We start from the raw sequence: 21,986 nt of genomic DNA, 5'->3' as shown, positions 1-21,986 counted from the left end.
TGGAGCTGAGTCTCAGGGCTGCACTAGCTATCCGCCACACACAACATGGCGGCGGCCCGGACCCGCGCCCGACTTCCACTTCCGCTTCCGGTGCGGAGCGCGGTCACTTCCTCTCCGATTGCCCCGGGGTCCTTGGAAATTAAGAATGTGGGGAGTCTGTGCTCCTTTTCTCCTTCCTGTTCTTGCCTCTGCTCCAGCGCAGCCTGGCAGAGTGGCTCCGAGGCTCTACCCGCAGCGGCTTGTCGGTGAGAAGGGGGTCGAGGGGAAGGGCCGTCCGGGTGTCCGAGGGGCGGAGAGGGGAGGGACGAAGGCGGGACGCAGGTCAAAGAAGTTTGTGTTGAAACCCCGCCCCAGAACTGGTTCTTTACTGGGCTGTTGGAAGTGGCAGATGCGCTGTGTGGGCAGAGACAGTGATCTTAGTAGCCAGGACTTCATCGCCATAAAATGTACACGGGGCTCCGCAGCCTGTAAACAGTTTTCTTTTCCTTTAAGGTTGATTCATTAAATGTGCCCCGCCACCACCTACATGTGCCGTCAGATAACCTATCCTGTTTGGAGGCCATGCCCAGCATGAGAAGGAGTCTTATTGGTTTTCATTGATGACAGGCACCGTTCTCCACTTTTCTTACCCTTTTATTGAAACGGCCGTGAAAACCCAAGTGGAGAACGCACTGTTAAAAGGGCTGAAAAGGCTGCAGGAGTTCAGAGCCATTGACATTGGTCTTTAAAATGAAGATATACTTTTACTGAAGGAACGTAAAGATTTGGGTATCCTCAGAGGTGCTGTGGGACTTGAAAGCGGTAGAAATTTTGCCTTGGATGATATGAAAGACAGTCTCCAAATGAACAGCCCCTGATTTGCAGACCTAGTGAGAGCAGCCGCCTTGGCATTGGAACAAGCTGAAAAGTTCTCCCTTCCTCAAACCATTCCTCACATCCCCACATTCAGTTTTGCTTAGTTGTTTTAAGTGGTTTCTGGCCTGACTTTTTTTTTCCCCCCCGCCAGGATGGAAGCACCCAAGTAGCTGAGAAAATCATGAAATCTTCTCATTGGTACAACTTTCATTATCATTTGTGTTATAGTGCGAGGCAAGGCTGAGCAGACATTTCTCAAGTGCACTGCAACTTGACTTCTGAAAGTTAAAAGAGAAACAGGTCTGAACAACTGGTGAGTGTAACGGAAAAAGAACATTTCATTTGATAACAGGGCCATAGCTTTTGTGCTAATAAAATGCTTTAAAAATTAGAGCGTGGTTTTTAGTAATTAGCATAATTTTAGTTATCAAGCGGTTCATAACAAACAGACTAATTAGGTACCCTACTCAGTCATTTATCTAAATGAAAAGTTCGGCTAAATTGTGTTTGTGGGCATTGATTAAAGCTAATGGGGAAACAAGATTAAGATGAAAATCATGGGATTAAATTTTTAATTAGTTTGCCCCCTGAACAATTGCTTAGTGTGACACGGTGATTGATTGGCTACTTACACCTGCCCAGGAAGGATGTGGCTCTACTGCCAAACCTCTGAACATAAAAGTGTTTTACAAAAGACTGAATATTGTATTCAGTTATCTTTCTCTTTATTCCTTCCGAACAAAGAATTGAAAAGGAAAGCAACATTTGGGATCTCATAGTCCTTTGTCTGCTGCTACATATAAAGTATGAGATGGGGGCTTTAATCAGTTCATTAATAAATATCTTAAATTTAACATGTCTAAAATAAAACTCTCCATTTCCCACCCCCGACTTCTTCTCCCAGGGTTCCCTGTTTCAACTGGTGACATCACCACACATCCGTGTGCTCAAGGCAGAAACCCAAGAGCAATCTTGAGTCCCTTTTACTCATTCCCCACAGCTTGTCCATCAACAACATCTGTTACCTTTTCTTCTAACACACATCCAAAATCCACCTACTGTCATCTCTACCACCCTAACCCGGGCACCATCGTCCTTTACCTGGTTACCTGCAATCCCCCCTAATCTCTTCTAATCTCATTACCAATTTCCACCACCCCCAGTCCATTCTTCACACAACCACCAAAATATTTGTTCAAAGCGTAAGTTAGGTTCTATAACCTCTCGATCCAGAACCACTGGTTGTCTTCCCATAACATCACTGAGCCCTGCAAGACCCTACATGATCTGGATTCGTCTGGGACACCCTCTACCCCTCTACTCACTATCATCTGCCCCACTGTCTGTCTTCAATCTGCCAAGTTTGGACCTGCGTAGGGCCCCTCTACAAGTTGTTCCCTTTACCTGGAACCCTCCTCCCTTAAGTATTTGCGGAGCTGGACCTCTTGTTTAGGTCTAAACTTACCTCCTCACACAGGCCTTTCCTTCACCTTCCCAACTGAAGTAGCATCCTATTACTCCCTATCACATCATCCTGATTCAGTTTTATCACAACCTTCCTCGTTATTGCTGTATTCTTGTATCTTTCTTCTTTTGTTTATTGACTGTCTCCCCCTGCTAATATGTAAACTCCACGAAAGTAAAAATTTTATCTTTCTTGTGGGGTCACTGTACGGTCTTCAATGCATGAGTGAATAAATACATGAATAAATGGGTTCCTTTGGTACCAAGGCTGTTACCATCTTGTCTCAGGTACACCAAAACAGGAAGGCTGGGGAAGCTCAGGGGACCCATTACCACATAGAGTAGACCCTAAAACATGAGATGTGGACAACGACACGGAATGGAGAGAGGTGAGAGGAACATTAGGGAGAGTGGGCAAGGGGACAGTGAAAGAAAATGGACACGAAATAGTACATCTCTACAGACACGTTCTAGAAATCCTAAAACTTACACAAGCATGTCCCTGCACACACATGTCCCAGCCTGAAGATTAGTGGCCCTCAACATTTGCTCTGTATCTGGGTCTTACAGAACATTCTCCTGGTGGAGAAGCTTAGGATTTAGTGTTAAAAGAGTGATTCAGAGGTCAAGGTGGGGCCCATGTGTCTACTGCTGTGATATACTTGTAAGCTGGCCTCATTCTTGGCCAGAACAGTGAGGCTGCAGTAAATTCTAGCAGCGTGGAGGAGGCAGCATGGCATCCTGCAGTGGCTCTGTTAAGTCATCCCATGGGGTGAGCCCGAGCAATCTTCCCTCCATGGGTCCCAGTTTTCCCTCAAATATAAAGTGAAAGCCTTACTTGAACTGCTGTGTAATTTTAAAACTCAAACTTCACTGAAATCGGGTAGATGGGGTTTTCTCCTCCTTGAGGAGCAAGGGGCTTACTTTTTTTTTTTTTTTAGATTTTTATTGGGGAATTGGGGGGATGGGAACAGTGCTGGGGAATTGGGGGAAGAGGAACAGACAAGTTGCTGTCGTTTTGTTCTTCAATCTAGTTGTGGAGGACGTTGCTTCACTTGCCCAAGTTGGCACCATCACTGCGCTCTTCCAGGGCGAGGCGGATCAGTCGCCGGCTTCTGGACGGCCGCTCACGCTGGCTGCTGGCTACACACGGTAGCCCACGGCAACCCACTGCCACAGGGACTGCAGCCTACGCTGTCGCCGGCGACTCATGGCAGCCCAGCTCCAGGTTGAGCTGTTGTTCAGCATCTTAGCTGTAGAGGGCAGTGTCACTGGCCCTCATATGTGGGATCCGAACCGGGGCCCTCTGGCATCCCAAGCGAGTCCTTAACCATCGCGCCACTCGGCCGGCCCAAGGGGCTTACTTTTTAGAAAACCTTGAACTTAAGGCTACATCCCAATTTGGTGATTCCACTTAAATGATGCATTTTGCCTAAAAAGCACTTTGCCATATTATGCCATCTAATATATTGGTAACTCAGGAAAATGTCAAGAGCAAATTGTGCTGCTGTGAGACTATGCTGAAGTGGCTCAGATTTATTCTCCTACACCAGGTTGGATTTGAGGGCATAGGGACGAAGGAGAGAAAGTGTGCCATTGGTGCTCAGGTTTAAAGAAAATGGAGCTTAGACCGTAATCCTTCCCTAAATCTTTCTCACCTCCATTTGGTCAAATTCCTGGGATTAGCCTTCTCTCTTCCATGTGTCCCTCAGTTGGACCTTGGTTAATGCTTTTTCCCTTTGAGGCTTCCCTTGACATTAAAAAAACCCCAAAAACTGAATGGCAGACTTGATTCAGATCTGGTTGAGTGTCCCACACTGCATTGAGTTTTCATGTCTCCTTAGACTCCAATCTGTGCCAGTTCCTCATTACTTCCTTGTCTTTTATGACCTTGACACTTTTGAAGAGTACTGGTCAATTATTTTGTAGACTGTCCCTTGATTTGGATGTGCCTAATGTTTTCTCATGATTAGACTGGGGTTTGGACGTTTTTGCACGAAAACCGCAGAAGTGCTGTGTCCTCATGTACCATAGTAAGGGGTCCAGAATGCCAGTCTGTTTCTCACTGGTGATGTTGACCTTGATCACGTAGTGAAGGTGATGTCTGTCAGGTTTTTTGCTGTGAAGTGAAAAATTCCATTTGTAATTAATATATTTGGGGGGAGAGGCTGTGAGACCCTCTCAGCACTATTTGTAACCAGATTTTCCTTCCGTGTGAGTGTTGGGATGGAGGTGGGGGTGGGCAGTGTGTTTTGTTCCATGCACATCCCAAGAACAGACAAGAGTTTGCTGTGATTATGCTGCACTAAGTCAGAGCTGGAAGAAACCTTTGCCACTGTAAAAAGAGAACTCTGGCTACATATTGATATCCATAAAGGAAAATGTGGTATGCCATGTTTCTATTGTGGAGAGAGCAGGGGGTGTGTATATTGTTAATTGAATGGGGTTCTTTTTATCCATGAATTCATTCAGCAAATGTTTTTCAATAAGGGCTAACTTTGAGTGTCTTCAATTTGTCAGGCACTGTATTTGGCTCTCCATCTGTTATTATGTCAGTTCATATGCATTACACTTTGTAGCAGATATTTTTACCCATTTCACAGATAAGGATTCTGAGGCTTAAGGAAGTAAAGGCAAGTAGCAGGATTGGGACTTGAACTCAGGCCTGTCTAACTCAAAAGTGTGCGACTTCCACCCTTGCTCCCCTGCTGCATGCCAAACACTGTGATCAGTGCTGAGGGTATAGATGTGTAAGACACATGAGCTCATGCTACAGTACAGGAAGCCTTTGGAAGGGGCACAGAGGCCTGGGGAAGAACCTTGACGCATTGGTGTCATCCTTTTCTTCTGAGAGGCAACTCCCCTGCATGGAAAATCACTGAGCTGGTTTTTCTCAGGTCTTATATTGAGTCGGGATGGATTTTGCCAGCTTGCCTTCAGCTACAAATAGTTCACCAGAGAAGAAAACTAATATGGATGGCATGCTTGCTTTGCTTGTTGTTGGTCTGTATTCATCCCAGACACCCTATGAAGTAGGCATATTCTGTCCACCCAGCTCATGAGGAGACCAAGGCTCAAAGAGGCTAAATAACATGCCCAAAGTCACCAGCTAGTCGATGGCTAACCGGGAGTTGAATCCCAGGTCCAGCTGATGCTGAAACCCCGTCTTCAGTCCCTCTTGATACACCAGGGGTATGGATTCCTCATCCTCACCACCGACAGGACTGTGCTGCTGTTATCTTCTCGTTTGCAGAAAGGATGATCATGTTTACACGGTGCCTGATGGACACTGACAGCAGTTCATTTTAGCAAGTGTGTTTTGCTCTAACCAAAGGATCTTTGTGCAGCTTTTGCTTTTTTAAACCCCACCCCCACCCTACCCCACAGTCAATCCATGTCAACAGAAGGAAAGTGGAAAGTGAGGATTCTGAATCATTTGTGACATAGAAAATGCTACTGTATAAACAAGCACGCTTCCCTATGAGATATGGCATACGGCAAGTCGGGTCCCTGCCCCCTGGCTTTTGATGAGAGAGTTTAGTTCCTCTTAGAGTCAATAATAAATAGCATTTGACGCTGCTGCTGCTAATAGTCTGTGGCCTGCATGTCACAGGGCATTTGCTGAACTGTCCAGGGAAGGAGGGAACAAAAGGTCCGTCATTCTCCTGCTTCTTCCATTTTGACATCTCCCGAGATGCTCTTAGATCATTGTTCTTTCTGTTCCGTGTTGGTTTTGAAAATGCGACAGCAAGGTGAGTCAGCTGCACGCAGTGGTCGGAAAGAAATGGCAAAGTGACTGTTAGCAGGCCTAGGGGTCAGGATGGGGAGATCAGCTGGCGCTCTGGTTTATTCTTATTACTCCGTGTTGTCCCTACCAGCCGTGACTGAGGTTTGCTGATCATCTTGACCCTGCTACTGTTGTTCTGATAGAGGCAGTGAGAAAGAGTGACCGGGGGAGACCAGCACAGTGAAGAAGAATGGGGTGTAAGGAATCGGAAGATATTACTGTGTTTCCTGTTTTAGTTTGGACTCCCCCAGACCAGACCCAGAATCAAGGATTCAAGTGTAGGTAATTTGTTTGGAAGGTGCAGGAACTATTGGTAGGGAATTAGGGAGCATGAGCTGGATGGGGGAAAAGGCCAATAAAGGATATGTTATCAAACTAGCTGCTACTGTGGGGACTGGAACTTAATCCCACTGGTGAACCCCAGGAAATGGTATAGGGCACATATGTCAGAATTACCCAACGGTCCCCCCATCCCACCCAAGGGGTATTTATACACCAGCTTCTGAGTGTCAGTGATTGAGGGCCGCTCCCATGCTCCCATGAGGTGTGCTGGGCACACAGAGGGGTTTCTGCAGCTTGGGAGAAAGGTCCCACACAAAGAGATGCAAGTGCTCGCAGGTGGAGTCGACCAGTGTGCAATGATGTGGTAAGGCCTGATGGGTGTGGGCTGGGTGCCACCACCATCCACTATGCCCCTTAAAAAACAAAACACCCACTCCTCCCCAGTGGCCCCCATATCATTATATAGCACCAGCATTTACTCAGTTTCTCAAGCCAAACACCTTGGAATTGTCCTTGACGCCTTTTGCTCTCGCCTCACATTTAGTCTATCTCCAAATCCCGTGACCTCCATCTTCAAAATATGTCTCTTTTTTTTTAAGATTTTTATTGGGGAATTAGGGGAAAGGGAACAGACAAGTTGCTGTCCTTTTGTTCTTCAGTTTAGTTGTGGAGGACGTTGCTTCACTGGCCCAAGTTGGCACCATCATTGTGCTCTTCCTGGATGAGGCAGATCAGTCACCGGCCTCTGGATGGCCGCTCACAGTGGCTGCTGGCCGCTCACGCTGGCTGCTGGCTACATACGGTAGCCCATGGCAACCCACTGCCACAGGGACTGCAGCCTACGCCGTCGCCAGTGATTCACAGCAGCCCAGCTCCAGGTTGAGCTGTTGTTCAGCATCTTAGCTGTGGAGGGCAGTGTCACTGGCCCTCATATGTGGGATCCGAACCAGGGCCCTCTGGCATCCCAAGCCAGTTCTTAACCATTGCGCCACTCGGCCAGCCCTTCAAAATATGTCTTGAATTCTACTACTTGTCACCATCTCCACCATCACCTTACACTGGTTTTCTGCACCAGCTTCCTAGCCCTGATTCTTATTTCTTACCCTCCACGTGTAGCCAGAGTAACCACTTTAGATTACTTTGCCCCCCATCTCAAAACCATCCAGTGGCCCCTTATTACTCTTAAAATAAAACCTGAAGCCCTTACCATGTCCTGAAAAGCCCTGCATGATCTAGCTTCTGGCTACATCCCTGACTTCAGTTTCCACCCACTCTCCTTGCTCACAGGGCTCCAGCCAGATTGGTTTCCTTGCTGCACTTCTTGCCTCAGGGCCTTTGCACTTGTTCTTTCAACATAGAACACTACTCTAAATAGACATGCCATTTAATCAGTTTGTTCAGGTCTCTGCTCCCAGGTCACTTCCTTAGGTAGGACTTTTCTTAGTTATCCAGGAAACAGCCTTTTGTCACTCTAGTCCCTTCATCTGCCTTATTTATTTTTTCCATAGCAGTGACCATGACCTGGCTGATACTACGTTGTTTTTATTTGCTGCTTATTCCTGCACTAGAATGTAAGTGCCATCAGTGGGGGACTTTGAGTCACTGCACTATCCCAGTTTCTTGAATCGTGCCAACACATAGTAGGTACTCGGTAAATATTTGTTGAATGAGTGGATGAATAACTGTTTCCTGGTCCTACTGAGAGCGCCCATGAATCAAGACCTTTGAGAACAGACCAGAGAAATTGCAAACCTTAGTTTGATAACTGCCTGGCTGCATTTTTTCCCCCTAGACCTGCCCCTAATGAAGATCACACACTCTTAGCAGAGTCGGTTGAAGGTCCGGGGGCTACTTCCAATATGTTGTTTCTTCACATCTGTTGCAAATCTCAGCTTGTTCGTTTCGCTGTTTGCCTTTCTGAGAACAATGGAGGGAAGATCAAGGTAATCAGTGTGCCACAAGTCATATCGTGGATGGACACAAAGCATAGGCTTGTTTTTAATAAACTAGAATGCGAGGCTGGTCATTTCCCCAAGCGCCTGGCACAGAGTCGGTGCATTCTAAACGTTGAGTGAATTGACAGTGTCATCTATTTGATGTTATTAAGTTTTTCTTGTGTGCTTGCACAAGAAAGTATCGCATTATATGACCCACACTCAAAGACACTAAGAGTGAGGGATTTTCCCCATCACTCCCCCCAACCCAGAAAACCCTTAGCCTTATCTCCATCCATCTCTCTTCATACACACTAACCCATGATCATAAAAATAGAAGAGTCAGTTCTATCTTTTGTGCATGGCTTAGACTATTTCATTTACTCCATTATAAAAATCAATACAGGCTCATTTTAGAAAATTTATAAATTGCAGAAAAGTAGAGGAGTAAGAAAAGTAACGCATGGTTCTACCACCCAGGGATAACCACTGTTATAATATGTTGGTGTATTTCTTTCCGGGGTTTTCTATGCATATTTTTACATAGTTTTAATATACAATTTTATATCTTTCTTTTTAACTTAACATCGCAATATAATCATTTATTCTTAATACTCAACATTTTGGTAATATCTTTTCTAATAGCCGTGTACTATTACATGTCCCCGTGGTAGACCATTTAGCTTGTTTTCTGTTTTTTTCAAAATTATAAATTATGCTGGGATAAACATCCTTTTATGTGTATTTTTGTAGGCTTTGCTGATTATTTCTTTAGGATAGAATCCTAGAAAGGAAATAACTAATTCTAAAGGATACACATGCTTAATACATTTTGTGAGATCTCATTTTGATTTCTAAAACTGTGGATGTGACTTCCATAAAAACTCTAGAAAAGCAGATTGCCTCAAGGAATTTACTTCCCGTTTTGAAACGTTTCAGACTCAGAGTGTTTTAGCATTCAGTTCAAATGAACACAGAAATCTTCGGGAGCCCATCTCCATTTCAGGCCTCACCCCCTTCTAGTAAAATGGAGCAACAGCATTATAAAAATCTCGCTTTGGTCAACCATGTCTTTTCGTGTTCTCCAGGATCATTTTCTGAAGTCTTTTTGGCGGGTATTGGGTTCATGCCGAGAATTACGTGTAATATGTTTGCATGCCTGTTTGTGACGTCTTAAGGGTTTAGTTATGCTTTATGTTTTTTTTACTGCCGATCTGGACTTCTTCAGATTTCATGGCAGTGAAATCTGCTTTTAAAGTCTTTCTGAGTCTTGCCTGAAAGGTCAGGACCATCTTGGCAGGGACTACTTTTGTGAACATCATGTAAGTAAGGAGTTCTCTCCCCAACTAGGCCAGCCTGGAAAGGGCCTTGCCAAAGATAGTTTGTAGATTGAAGGAAACCTTGGCTGTCATAGATATGAGGGTCAGGCATGATATAATATGATATCTGGAAGAATCAAGGGACATAGGTTGGTTTGGAGCGTTATGGGGAGGTCATACTACGTAATCTCATGCCTGCAATGTTGTTAAACAGAATGAGTCCAACCTCTCTGTACTGACCTGAAACTATATCCTCGCTTTTCTGTTAATTCTAAATAGCAAGTTGTAGAGAAACATGTGAGGCTTCATCCCGTATTTGTAAAAAAGACAAACATTGGGTTTAGGGGAATCTTTAATGTCGACATGAACCAAAAGAACGATGTGAAAGGACACACGTCACCCTGCTGGTAGCTCTGACTCCCTCAGGAATATGGAATTGGGTCAGAGAAGACCATGACTTATATGCCTCTACTGAATAACGTTACAATGAGCACGTGTTACTTTTGTAACTGAAAACAAGGAGAAAAGCTAAAAAAAAGTAAGTACTAGAGAGGAATGGAAGAAGGAGTGAGGTTTAGGAGCCAGTTTATAGGCGGGTCCTGTACAGGGTTGGGTTCTCTCTCTCTCGGCAAGGCTGGTACATTCTCCGTGGGGAGAACCCGCTTCCTAGAAGAGTGAGGCGGGGCTGGGCATGTCCTTCCCTTGGAAGCTGTTAGAAAAATCTAATGTATTGGCATTCACCTCTGATACCACACTTGGAAAGGCTTCTGGAAAAAATAACTGGAATGATGCAGATGGAGTCAGGAGTTGCTATCCTTCCTCTGAGGGCTTGAGAGAGGGTGGCCGGGAGCGGAGAGGAGAACAGCCTTTAAAAACTCCAGGATGGAAAAGATTGATTCAGCCTCAGTATCAGAGAACACTTTCTAATCTGTGAGACAGGCCCCAGGCCCTGAGCTGGAGACAGCGCCCAGAGCTCTTATTAACCTTCCCTGGGAGCGATTGCTGAGGTGTGTGTGTCTTTGAAGAGGGATAGCTCAGAAGCTACATGACTTTCAAACACAATTTGTTTTCTAGTCTATCTGTGAATTAGGGTGTGTTTACAGTGAAAGAATGATTTAGGCAATGACGAGTCTGCTGGAAATATAAAGGGATAATTAAATCTCAAAGTCTATTAACAACTGTTGACTTAGATCTTGTGGGATGACATTTTATTACAGGAGCCAACTTGGCTCTGGTATGCCATTTCTTCTCTTTCTTTCCTCCCTTCCTTCATTCTGTTTCAAAAATTAGATTTTTCCCTTCCCCCAGTCAGACGTTGCAAAAAAAAGAAAGCCTCCGAGGAGACTCAAGATGCCTGAGAATAGTACCTGGGGCAGGTGGCATGGCATGGCAGTTCAGCACGAGGCTCTGGGAGTTGGCCACTAACTGTGTGACCTGTAGCACGGATCTCACCTCCTTTAAGCGTGATAATGTTTACTTCTTATGTGTTAGGAAGATGGCGTCAGATACTGCCTAGCACAGTACTTACACTTTCTGGTAAATGCCCAATTAATTGTCATCTTCAGACCTTTTGTTGTTCCCAGTTCTGCCAATAACTTGCTCTGTTTCCTTGGGCAGATCAGTTCATTTCTGTGGTCCCCTGGCTCCTCAGATGCAAACAGAACTCTTTTTTTTTTTTTAAGATTTTATTGGGGAATTGGGGGAAGGAACAGCATTGAGGAATCAGGGAAGGGGAACAGACAAGTTGCTGTCCTTTTGTTCTTCAGTCTAGTTGTGGAGGACGTCACTTCACTGGCCCATGTTGGTATTATCATTGCCTCTTCCTGGGTGAGGCAGATCAGTCACCGGCCACTGGACAGCCACTCACGGCAGCTCCTGGCAGCTCACGCTGGCTGTCGGCCGTTCACACTAGCTGCCAGCCACTCACGGTAGCTTATGGCAGCCCACTGCAGCCTACGCCATTGCTGGCAACTCATGGCAGCCAGCTCAAGATCGAGCTGTCATTCACCATCTCAGCTACAGAGGGCGCAGTGTCACTGGCCCTCATGTTGGATCCGAACCAGGGCCCTGCTGCTCAGAGCCAGCATCCCAAGCCAGCTCTTAACCAACGTGCCACTTGGCCGGCCCCTAACAGAACTCTTGACAGCTAATAACACCAGTGAATCCCCCAAAAGTAACAAAAGTAGTTGAAAAGCAGTGACAGTAATCAAAGTAACCCACCCCAATTCCTCTGTAGAGGATAATATCATTTCACTGAGGCCTGCTGTCCCCAATAAGGGGGCCTTTTCTCTCCAAAGAGCCTGGAATTTGCTCCTTAGGGGCTGCGAAAATTGGCCTTGCTCTGTAGTCTGATCTGCTGGCTACCTGTGTCCACACGCGTCTGAAACTGGCCAGGGGCCCTGGCATTCACACCACATAGGCCGCCAAATGGAAAGGCTTTTTCTTTTGAGCAAATAGCATCACACGTGTTGTCACCGAAAAAATGAAAGCATTCACAGTGGCACGGTATCCAACTTCTCTCTGTGGCCTTTAGAAACAATTGTGACCAGAGAATGACAGGAGACAAAGGCCTTTCTATCTGATCTGCTCACCAGGCTGGCGCTGGATCGCGGGGGGCCCGTATCCCTCTTTCCATGGTACCACATGGATAGTTACCACTGTGCTTGTCTCCTCTCTTTGAGTAGGACAAGGCAGGCAGGCAGAGGGATATATTTCAGCTGCCCTTGACTCTGTTTATTATCACAAACATGAAAGGAAAGGAAAGAGATGGAGTTTATAGGACTGGCTCTTTGTGGAGCCTAATTTATCTCTCTCAGGCAGCAGTGGGCCGAGCGGGTTTCCTTTTTTGTTTCCGACATGGGAAACTGAAATATGAATGTATGTTGATGAGAGAATAAAGGAATTGAAAGAGGCATAAATCTTATCTTCTCACAACCCTAGAAGATCAGCTTCTTGTGAAGAAGGGGATTATACTTCTGTAATTAACTGCTTTGCAGCTCCTGGTGATAGCTCGGAGCTGAAGAATAGCATCCGGGGAAGGTGGATGAAAGGCGGGCCAGTGGGTGCAATGGCTGGTCCTGAACAATGGTCTCAGGGTTCACCATCCTTTCCCAGTGCCCAGCTCTCAGGGAGTCAGGCCAGGAGATATCTGTCCCCTGTCTATCAACATTCACAGCAGAGGAAATGGAATTCCAGGACAAATAGCTCAAAGAGACCTGTTCCTCTGTAAGCGGGAAGCTGCCATCAGGTGCCTCGAAGGCCCAGCTAGGTTTTACACCCCTTGTGTCCCAACCAGTGCCTGGTACCGGTTAGGTGCTTATTAAATGCTGTTGGAGGTAACTGCCAATTACCAGTGGTGAGATCTTGGGAAAGTTGCCTAATTTCTCTGACTTTCAGTGTTCCAGTCCACAAAATGCAGAGGGGTCTTGTAGAACTCTTGTGAGGAAGAAATCAGATCATGAGTATAAACAAATTGCTGGCACATGGCAGGTGACCGATAAATGGTAGCCGTCACATTGTGGAATAGAAATGGATTGCGAACTCATAGCCGTTGTATTAGTCAGCGTTCCTGAGGCTTACCCTGCATAGGCACCATACCCACGAAAGGGCAGGAAAGCCTGTCAACATCCATGTCAGGCAGGCAGGATTCTGCCCCCATTTCACTGATGACAAAACAGGCTCAGAGTGGACCAGTGACCTGCTCCAGACAAGGGGCTGTAACGGAGCCTGGGGTCCAGGTCTTCCTTCCCCATGTCCCTCTCCCCTCAGTACCAGGCTCGCAGGTGCTCAGCCTGTGTCTCTACATCCGTCCATCACTCGAGAGATGTCACCACTGTGTGATCAAACCTTTGGGCCACCTTTCTTCACTTTTCCCTCCTTGACACGTGCTGGCCTCACTGAGCCCTAGAGATTCTTCTTCTGAGATGTTTCCAGAACTTCTCCCTTCTCAATCCTGCTGCCACTCTGCTGGCCCAGAACCTCGTCTCGTGACAACCAGGCTTCCTCCCGCGAGCTGGCTCCTGAGCGGTCCCCACACCAGTGCCAGTTGAGCAGCCCCGACCCTCACGTTCCAGTCCTTCCCTGTGAGGGAGCAGCAGCTCCTCCCACCGCGTATCAAATCAGCTCCACTTTCCCGACGTTCCTGGGCCCCTTCAGATGACCCACCCAAATCCGTCACTTTTTATTCACACTCAGAACCCCCTGCTCCAGCTGAACCTGCCTCAGTGTCCCTCACGCAGGCACCCCACAGCCACTCTAGGGCTCCGTGGATTAGATCCTTGATAAAGATGCAAGTGCGTGAGGTAGGATCCACTCATCCATGCTACGGATGGAACCTGAGTGACTTAGCCAAGGCCACACAGTGAATTGCTTTCAGAGCCAGGCCTCAAACCCAGGTCTTGTAGCTGCGAGTTCAGTGCTCTTCCATCAGACAAATAGACCACACGCCCTCATTAATGACTAGTAGCCACTGGCCGAGGGTGGGGTTGGAGTTCATTTCGTACTCAGCCTACCCTTGGGTCCTGGACCTGCAGAGTGCGCCAAAGGGACAGCGGGAAAGCCTGCTGAGGGACAGAGACTGAGTTAGGTGTGGTCGTGATGGGGTGTGGGAGGTTGAGATTTAGGGGATTGTCATGGAATTCAGCAACTATAAGGCAGAGAAAAATGGGGGCTGAACAGCAGTCCAAGCCATGTGCTGTGGGAACATAGCGATGAACTTCTCTATTCTGATGGGAGGTGAGAGTCAGGAGGGCTTTGGGCAAGAAGTGACTTGGGTCTGAGGAACCAGAAAAATTAGGCTCAGTGGCAGTCAGGGCCAAGGCGTTCTGGATTGAGGGAATAGCATGGACAGAGGTCAGGACATCACACAGCCTGGGTGTGTGGGGAGCAGCTTGGCTGGCAGCAAGTGAGCCCGGAAAAGGCAAAGAAACCCAGATTTAAGTTCTGACTCCGCATCTAGCCTGACCAGCGTGGGTTTGGGGCAAGTTGCTTGATCTTACTGGATCAAGTTTCCTTATATGCGAAATAGGCATAATGATGACATTGCATGTTTCCTGAGATTATTGTGAGGATGAACCAAAACAAAGCAGTGAGGCACCAAATATAGGGCCTGGCACATAGTAGGTGCTCAAGAAAATGGCCATTATGTGCCCAACAAACGGGCATCCTCTATTCCACAATGGAACAAAAGGTACTGTTAGATTACAGGGACAAGCAGGGGTCTGGGTGATGCTGTATGTTTTCGTTTCCCTTCCAGTGGGCCCTTTCTCCTCCTTCCAGGAGAGCACCAGCTGGCTGGGAGAGCTGCTTGTCCACTCTTGGATGCCAGGATGTTTGGAAATGACCAGAATGATCTTCTGGTCCTGTCATCATCCTTGAGCCCTTTCCAGCCTGAGCACAACTGGGACTAGTGTTCCAGGTCTGGTAACATTTTCTGGCTGAGCCTGTGTTTGGGAGCGAGAGCTGTGTGAAGGTAGTAACACACTGAAAACAGCTGACGGCTTCTCTGCTTGGTAAACAGTCAATAAGCCCTGCCACTTAGGCCCTTGTGAGGGGACAGGGAGCATAAGGCTGGCCCTGCTAACTGCAGCTCAGGGGGTGGGGGTGGGGCCTTTTTTCAGGGAGTGTGCCCGCCACCGCCTCATGCTGAGGCTGGGGGTGGGGAGCAGTTAGAGGCCCTCCTTTCTCTCTGGACTTCTAGGTGTTTGAAGACTCAACAGGTTCTCTCTGCCATTTAGCACCTGTGGGACTTTGGGTCAATTCTTCAACCGCTCTGGATGGGCCAATTTCCAGCATGTCTCAGGATGCCATTCCTCTTGAGTGAATGGCTGCCAAACTTACCTATGCATCACAACCACGTGACTGGCACTGATTACAAATTCAGGTTCCTAGGTTCCTAGGCCCTCAGACTCACTGAGTGAGAACCCCTGAGGGCAGAGCCCCAGAAACTGCATTTTAATGAACTCTTCAGGTGATTCTGGTATAGGAAGCCCAGGAACTATAACTTGAGAACCACGGTCTGAGTTCCAACAGGTTCCCTGGGAAACCAGGAGAAAGAGGTAGTGAGAAGGAGGCGCCTGACAGGTGATGCCAACACACCACTCTTCACATGCACATCTGCAGTTATGCTTTTTGACTTTGGCTTGGAAGCAGATGTTTTATATGTATATTTCGTTTATATCATAGAATATAAAGGCTGTAAAGAGTGATATAAAGAGTGATACCTCATTCCCCAGACCTAACCTCATTTCTAATCCATCCATCCGTCCATCCATCCATCCATCCATCTACCCACCCACCCATCCATCCACCTATCCATCCATCCATCCATCATCCATCATTTTCTGAGTACCTACCTGCTCTGTCCCTGGCTCTGGCTGAGTTTTGGAGACACAGGGAAGACTAGGCCTGGCCCCTGGCCAGAATTCCCCATCTATTCAAATAGACACACAAATCGTCCTAATATAGGAGCATCCATTCAATGAGCCGTGTCTCCCGTAGCCACAGTGGTGATACAAGGCAGACATGATGGACTCCACTGGCCTGGAGAAAGAGTGGGTCAGAGGAGGCATCACAAGATGGCGATTTGTGAGTGTGCTGTGAAAAGTAAGCAGGAGTTTGCCAGATGGAGTGAGTGAGCGTGAGGGTGTGTGGGAAGGTAGGGGGGTCCTGCGGACGAATCCTTTCACATCCACTGTGTGAGCACAGGCCTCTCCTGAGGCTCTGTGGACCCATGTTCTGAGGCTTATTTGCAACTGAAACCTCTACACTCGGCCCCATCTCCTGGCATTTCTGAGTGAAAAGAAACCATTCCTTAGTACGTGGTGCAGGCTCATCTCTTACACTGTAAAATTATTGTGGAATTTATAGGTGAGCAGCCATCTAAGTCAAGAGGCACGGATGCTTCAAGATCCTGGTCCTAGCTCTGCCTGCAATTCACTGTGGGAAGGTGGAGAGGTCTCTGAGCCTCAGTTTCTCCATCTCTAAGATGGAGGATTGATTGGCTTCCATCTCTGCCAGTTTCTACCTGGAGCGCGGCCCTGAAATCCTGGCTGCAATACACTTGTTAGCAACGACCTTTCTTTCCACCCAAAGCTCATTTGTCAGAGTACATCAGCACACAACATCTGTCAGGTTTAGGGGATTTGCTTTGGGCTTCCAGCATATTACCTGCAGCCCGGCAGGGGCGTTTTACAAGGGACAATGCAAGGTGGAAGTTAGCCTGAAGGTGGCGCTGTGGCTCCAGTTGCGGAGCTGCTCTCTGGAGCAGGTCTGTTTTCAGTCTGGAGACGGCAGTGTGGGTAGCAGGTTCTGTTCCTTCTGGGGCTCTCACAGTCCAGCAGGCCCTGCTCATTTGCAGGAAGTAGCCAGGCCAGCCCACTCAGGCCTCCACCTGTGGGCCCCCTCACACACCTTCAGAGCTCTTTGTTTCCCTTTCAGTCCTCCCTTCAGAAGTGGAGGAGGAGGGAGAAAGCCTGCTGTGAATGGCACTTTGGGGTGCAGGAGTCTGTGCCTAGGTTTCCCCAGAGCCTTGTTTTCTGGTACTCATTGCAGGCAGGGGGCACTGGGCGAGGAGCTGCCATTGAGTCTGTGGCATAATATGTTGTGTTTGGGTCACAGCCTCCTTAAGCCCCCACTCCCCACTGTGGACTCCACACCCCAGCGATTCACTTGATATTTTGAAAGCACGCCATACTCTTCCTGCTGCCTTCTTTCCATCCATTTGGGTTCCGTTTTTAGCTGAGCCATCTAATAAAGAAGCCAGGGGGAGAGAATGATAGGGAGCAAGAAGAAGGAAAGAGGAAAGTGCTAACATTTATTAAGTGCCCGCTGGGTGCCAAGCACTCCCACAATAACTAGCACAGCTAGTCTTAGACTTTTTTTCAGCTGCAATAGCCTCCCCTCCATCCAAAATCACAGACCAAAGCCCGGCCACATGAACCAGCCACCAGGGGAGCTGGTGGGGGTAGGTGGGGCACTTAGGTCCTGCCCTCACTACCCATCCCTCATGCCCTTCCCAGCAGCCCCTTTGGTGCTGCCACGAAACCTGGGTCTAAGGCACTGTACTCACTAATCTGTATGTCTCTTAGAGGAAATATTACCCCCATTTTTCAAATACAAAAGCTAAAGCCCAGAGAGGTGGGGCTACTGTCCATGATCGCAGATGGATAAAGGGCCGAGAGTCAGGCTGCGGGGCAGGTATGCTAGACTCCAAAGCCCCCAGCTCTTCCCGGAAGATAGTGGGTGCTCTGCTTCCTAAGGCGGGCAGGAAGGGGCCGTGACTCCTTCTGTTGCACGGAGGACTGGTCCAGATACACACGGACACAGCTGGTGCTGGATGTCCGATAAACTTCCTGCGAAGAAGGAACCCAGACAGGACCGGACTGTGGAAGATAGGAAACACATGGGGAGTGGGTTCTGTGCCGCCCGGGAAGCAATCCTTCAGCCCCCACGCAGGCTCCAGCTCGGCTGACTTCAGAAGATACCCGCCAACCATGTGCTAGAGATTCAGACATGAGCTTTTCCGGCCACGATTAGACTTTGTTTTGTTCCAGGACAGCCGGGCTTTTGGGCTGTAAAATATGAACCGGATCTCGGTTCCTGCTTTGCAGGTAGAGGGGAGATTGTGGAATAGCAGCTCCTAAAAGGCAAGATGCTGAAAAAGAGCAAGAAAAGGAAGTCATTTGTTTGCTTGGAATGTTTTGTTTGCTTGGACCCTTGTGTCGAGCATAGATTTGGAGTCAGAAATACTAGGGTTCAAAGGTCATCTCTACTGGCTTAACCTGACTTCTCTAAGTCTCAGGTGCCTCCTTTGTAAACTGGTATCACAAACAGCCCCTATGTCACCGTGAGGGCTACTGTCAGGGTTAAGCAAGCTCTTGTGTGCAAAGTAAACAATGGTTGTCTCTGCTCTCCCAACTTTTCTCAAACCCCGTTGAATTTATGGCATGTGCTAAATGGGTGTGCTTCCAAGGGGCACTTAATGGATGAGTTATCACTTCTCATGTGGCCACCTGGCTGAAATACTTTGTCATCGTAATATGTGAGATGTGACATGCTGATCCTCAGGACTGTAAACTTAGCGTCTCCGAGAGCTCAGGGCAGTTGACTCCAACCCCTTCATTTTAGAGATGGGGAAAGTGACTTGCCTGAGATCCTCTATTGGGCTAGTGGCAGAGCTGGGACTGGAACCCACATCCGTTGACTCCCAGCTCACTGCTCTGTTATCCCAGATGAGAAGGAAGGACCACAAGGATGCTGTCTTGGTCCCTTCTGGCCCATGACCTATATCTGAGGAGGATAGAGTGAGGGGTTCACCTAGGGTGGCCCACTCTGTTCCATGAACCCAATCACTTGGGGGTCATGTGTTGGGGTTGATGGGGCCTCCATTATAGGACTGAGCTCTCAGGAGCCAGGACCAGTGCATCACCACCAGAATCAGAGGTGGAACAGGCTCCTACCACAGGCATCAAGGTATAAGGAGACAGTCCAACTCGGAGTTGACCCTGTCCCCGGCTCTTACCAGCTGGCTAGGAAATCGCTCTCTCTCAGCCTTTTTCCTTATCTGAGAACCGAGGAGAATAAAAGTACACACCTCATAGGTTATTGTGAGAATTAAATAAGTTGATATAATAATAGCCAGCACATAATGAACATGTACTATGTGCCAGGTTGAGTTCTAAACTACGTGTATTTGCTCATTTAGTCTTCATTAACAATTTGTATTTTACTGCTGAGGAAACAGGCTCAGAGTGGTTCAGCAGAGCCCAAGGACACAAAATTGGAGAGGACAGTGCCAGAAAACGGGCCCAGGGCGACTGGCTGCGGAGTCCCACGCTTAACCACTCTGCCTTTGGCCTCTCAATTTAGGCAAAAGCCGGTGCTCAGTACGTAGGTGCTCAAAAAATGTCTGTCCCTCCCTCCCTCTCTTCCTTCTGCCTTCTTCGCCCCCAAGAGTGGGCTCCAGAAACAGTGTGCGGTAGTTTCTCAGACACTGGAAGTCCCCCGCAGCTTGACCCTTTTGCCTTGATTCATTTTTCTTCTCTGTGTTGTTGTCGGTTTTGTTTTTACTTTTGTCCCTTAATCAAAGGCATGCTGAATTGCCAACAAGGCAGGTCTCTCGCTCCTGGGCTCATGGGCACGAGGTGGGCACCAGGTGAGCCTCCGTGCGCAGCGAAGTTCCCAGTGCCCGTCAGCCAAGGGACATGATCGTAGTCGCCTGGCTTCTAATTGCACATGCGTGTGCTAAATCCCCAACCCACGGGCCAGCTTTCTGACGGACTGATTTGGGACCAATTTGGGAGAAAATACGCCTTCTAGTTTGTGGGTTTCTGGCGACACTTGTTCAAGTTCCTGGTTACTATAGAGACCTTGTCAACACATCCAAATACGCTTCTTAGCACAGAAACTTGTCTTCTCACCAGTCTCTGCATAACCTCTTCTCAGGAAGCAGCAGGAAAGACTCAGCCACTGCGTCTTCCTGAGCCCCGACTCCCCTGAGGCCCCGGCTTCCTTCCAGTTACTTGCAGGCCTTGGGTCCACAGAGAATAAAATGAGGAAAAAGAGAAGAGCAGCTGTTTGAGTGGGACCAAGCTGCACGATGAATAAAAGCAGATCAGAACAATGGAGAACCTGGCCAAGCTATTTAAAATGTACAGATTTATTTCTTTTTCCACTGGCCCCAAGGAAAGGCAGTCTGCCCTGGGGACCTGGATCCCCGACTCTCTTGGTGGGAAGGCCAAGGCCTGCGTCCCCAGTGGATTGGATGCGAAGGTCGGATCTCAGGCCTGCGTCTGTGCCTGCAACGCCAGCGTCTATAGTGTGTTTATACAAACGGTTGGCAGAGCCCCCAAACTGCCCCTTGTCCCCCCCATCTCTGTTAGTTGAAACTCGACCCATGCTTTAGGACCCCTCTCCCATGTCACCACTTCCTGAACGACAGACTCAATTCCCTCTCTCTCTCGTATCCCTCATTATAATATCGTCTCACCACCTTCTACCTGGCATTATGGCTGCTTATCTACCTGCTTTCATTCCAGAGATACTCATCGAGCTGTAATTACATGGCAGGCCCAGAGCTAGTCACTGGCAATGAGAAAGATACAATTTCTGTTCTTAAAGAGCTCACATGCTCACAGTCTCGCAGAGATGGACAAGTCAGCACAGAATGAAAACAGCGTGGAGGAATGTGCAGACTGCCTGTGATGCCAAGAGGCTGTGGCATCTGCCTGGGGGGGGGGTGAGGGGAGATCCGGGAAGACTCCGCAGAGGTGATGATGCCTGCCTTATGTCATAAGGATGAGTTCTGCAGAAGAGCAAGGGGATAAGAAAGATGGAACATTTCAGGATAGGGGCACAGCATGTGCCAATCCAGCAAGGTGTGGGAGAGCTGTTCTCAGGGAGGGAGCCCCAAGGACCTTCGGTGGCTGGAGTGGGGAATGGTGGCAGGAGGTGGGATCGGGCAAGCGGGCACCTGTCCGATCACAGAGGGCCTAGTAAGCACTGTGTAGCAGTTTTGGGCTTTATACTGAAAGCAATAGAGGGCTGTGGACAGATATTTAGGAGGCCTGGGACCTGATCAGATTTGTAATTTAAGAAAACGACTTGGGATGCTGAGTGAAAAATGGATGGTTGGGAGGCAAGAGGTGAAGCAGGGAGACCAGGTAGGAGGCAGCGGCCTGAGTCCAGGTGAGAGATGATGGCTTGGACTCGGTGGGAGCAGTGGAGGGATGTGAAGTAGGAGGATTTGAGATCTGTTGAGGAGGTAGAATTGGCAGGACAGTTGTTGATGGGGTGGGTGAGGCTGCCTAAAACCTATGCAAAGAGCATAGCCTGAAGTTGGGTCAATTATTTTTCACCCCCAGGTGCCAGCGACATTTGAAAACAGTCCCCAGATAGATGTACCCCTGAAGGTGTTCGAGTTGGACCCCAATGGGCCATGCCTCCCTGGGGTGTTTGTACTTCAAGGAGAAATCCAGGAAGAAAAGGACATAAAAGGTAGAATGCCACGATGGTTAGGGGGTAGATTTAGCAAGAGTCCTCCTCCAGGGCCTGAGGGCACACGTGCTGGAGCTGGTGGGCCAGCCAGGCCTAGGGCAGTAGTGAACCATGCACTCAGGTGACCACTTCCTTGTTGACTCGGCACTGCCAGCCGCCAGACCCCAGGAAAGATCTTTGTCCTCGCTGGGCCTGCTTCCATAAAATGGCGGGGTTACACTCTTTCCCATCCCGTGCCCCCCCTTTTCCTCCCCCTTCCTTGCTGGTTAAGAACAAGGGCTTTGAAATCAGGGAGATCTGGGTATGAATTTCGGTTCCGCCACTTTCTACCTGTATAAGTTACTTTCTGGT

The 21,986-nt window shown here is 48.2% G+C and overlaps 1 long non-coding RNA gene across 3 annotated transcripts in view; it reads left to right on the top strand.

Annotated features, from left to right (window-relative positions):
- Positions 1 to 127: 127 nt before the first annotated feature.
- The window catches only part of LOC109391953 (uncharacterized), a 120,595-nt gene continuing 98,736 nt past the window's right edge, over positions 128 to 21,986 (top strand). For 2 of the 3 annotated variants that reach the window (XR_002125961.1, XR_002125960.1), the window contains exons 1-2: positions 128 to 245; positions 493 to 1,168. This is a non-coding gene — a long non-coding RNA (uncharacterized LOC109391953). Of the gene's footprint in view, positions 246 to 492; positions 1,169 to 1,759; positions 2,627 to 21,986 lie in introns of those variants that run through there. The other variant, XR_002125959.1, reaches the window with a different exon arrangement.

Source organism: Hipposideros armiger, unplaced genomic scaffold (assembly GCF_001890085.2).
Source record: "Hipposideros armiger isolate ML-2016 unplaced genomic scaffold, ASM189008v1 scaffold_309, whole genome shotgun sequence".
Lineage (NCBI taxonomy): Eukaryota > Metazoa > Chordata > Mammalia > Chiroptera > Hipposideridae > Hipposideros > Hipposideros armiger.
The sequence above is the reverse complement of the archived record's forward strand: the minus strand, read 5'-3'. Positions and strand labels throughout refer to the sequence as shown.